Consider the following 2,262-nt stretch of genomic DNA (forward strand, 5'->3'; position numbering starts at 1 on the left):
TGCCATCTTCACTGTCATCTAAAATAGGGAGCCAGTGAAGTGGTTACAGATGGCAGCAATTTTGTGCCAGGACGACAGGGGTTTAGGCCAAGTTCAACCCTTTCCAATGATTAGGCCTATACCAGTCCCTTTGCCTTTGGGGGCCTTGGTTTCCTCATCTGAGAAAAGCGGGTAACAGAACTACACTATCTACCACACTGCCTCTGAGGGGAGACAAAACATTTCGAGGGCAGCCAGAGGTGATGTCTCCAGGTTTTTGCGCTTGGAGCCTCAGTTTCTTCAATCCGTCAAATGGGGAGGCTGTCCTGCAGGGTGCCAGCGAGGGCCGAGCAATGCGGGCCCGAACAGCGAGCCCAGTGGACATCAGTGCCCTTCCTCTCTGCCAAGTCTGTTGAGCCAGCCCCGCAGGGCCTGTCGACCAACCTCGACCACGACAGAGGAATACGAGGGACCTGGGATACAGCTGAGTGTGGGAACTCTCAAAGCATAGTTTGGACCCTCCCACCTCCCAAAGCCTCTTCAGCTTGAAGAGAGTTCAGCCAAAGCCTGAGCAGATAAAGGCCAGAGGACTATTGTTTCTTTTTTAATCCCCTGAGAGTGGCCATTTGGTGCTAATTAGGTGAGGACAAAACACTCCAGCCTCTGTCTTGAAAGGGTGACAAATCCTGATGGCTCCTCTCAGCAGATCAGAATGAAATCTTATCTGCCTTTCGCACCCGGGGGACCCATGGAGGGGTGGCGGGGATCCGCAGCGGTTTCTGTCAGGAAAGCCTTAGTTGCTGCTTCCCCCACTTTCATCATGTTACTATACCAAAGTCAACCAGCTCCAGCTCTGAGGGCTGAGCCTTCCACACCCTGAGACCTGCAGGAGTAAAGAGCCCTCCGTGGGACAGCAAAACCGTGCATCGGCTTAGCATCACCTACTGAATAGGCAACCCTTAGGCTTTGGAGTCAGATAAACCAAGTTCAAGTCTGGCTCTGACCTTCAGCAAGTTTACCTCTTGAGCCTCAGTTTCCCCAGCTATAAAATGAGGCTAATAATAGCACCTGCCTCCAGCACTGGATTATCTGATGAGTCATGTAAACACAGGCCCACAGGCACAGACACACAAAGGAAGGAGGGGAAAATAAAGAAACAGCTCAACAGTATTTTGCTCTTTCCTAAAAACCATCAAGGTAAATGTAATAGGAAAAATTGAAACTTTGTTGGCTTTACTGACTTTATACTTTAGTGTTGTTTTTATTCTGGATTACATATGCAGGCACCATAATAGTTTCGGGGCTTCCTTTTAAAAGTCCTAATCTGATCTGTCTGCCTCGTAGGTTTGTGTGAAGGTTTAACTGAGAATATTCCTGTAAAGCCCCAAGCATACAGGAAGCGCACAATAAAATCCACTATCATCACTATCACTTCTTTGGAAAAGAAAGTACGAGAGAATTTCCATAGAAGGGTAGTAGGGTAGACACATGCATTTAGGGCTCCTCCCTCCCCAAACCTTACTAAAGTGACAGTAAAGGGATTTTTCAAAAACATGAACCAGATCAAATGAACAGGAGAGGAGGGAACAGCAACTCAACCCTAGAATCCAGAAAACAATATGAATGAGGACAGTCCCCAAAAAGGAGAAGTCTAAGATGGAGGTGGGGACAGCTGAGCAGCAGCCCAATTTCACCACAGAATCCCCTGCCCCAGCCCAAACCTCAGTAACTGGCAGTGCCAGGGGCTTCCGTTAGAGGGGGTGAAGGAGAACGTGAAAACACAAGGACTGGTCAAAAGTCTGAGCAGCTGCTGAACACTCTGGGGATCTTCTACACTCCCTGAGGCCGAGCGACTCCCCTTCCCACAGCCCACAGGAGGAGGCAGATTTTGTCTCTGGAGAGCGTTAAATAGAGAACCTCTATCCTGCGGGGAGGCGGGCACCAGGGACAATATGGAAAGAAGGAGGATAATGGGCAAGTTTCATACCACGGTTTGAAACCCTTAGCCTCTTCTTAACTAGACTCTCAGAATGATGGTAGACAGATCTTTACCCTCCAGACAGAAGACTGCACAAGTCTTCTCTGAAGAATCCGATCAGCCCAAAGAAAAATGACTAAACGGTCTATCAGAAGCGCCCCCAATGGAATGGCCAAGCTCCATCATACTATAGCCAAGCTGGTCATCAGCAAGCTCCTCCTACAAGCATGGAGCTTCCATCACCTTTGTGGGGCCCATGGATTAAAGCATCTCAGATGAATGGACAGCCAAGAATCACCAGACAT

At 48.9% G+C, this 2,262-nt stretch overlaps 1 protein-coding gene across 1 annotated transcript in view; it reads right to left on the minus strand.

Moving 5' to 3' along the window:
• Positions 1 to 2,262, minus strand: part of LOC105290973 (myosin-11-like) — a 116,507-nt gene that overhangs the window by 69,579 nt on the left and 44,666 nt on the right. The gene's annotated exons all lie outside the window — the stretch shown is intronic.

This window comes from Pteropus vampyrus, unplaced genomic scaffold (assembly GCF_000151845.1).
Source record: "Pteropus vampyrus isolate Shadow unplaced genomic scaffold, Pvam_2.0 Scaffold40, whole genome shotgun sequence".
Classification (NCBI taxonomy): Eukaryota; Metazoa; Chordata; class Mammalia; order Chiroptera; family Pteropodidae; genus Pteropus; species Pteropus vampyrus.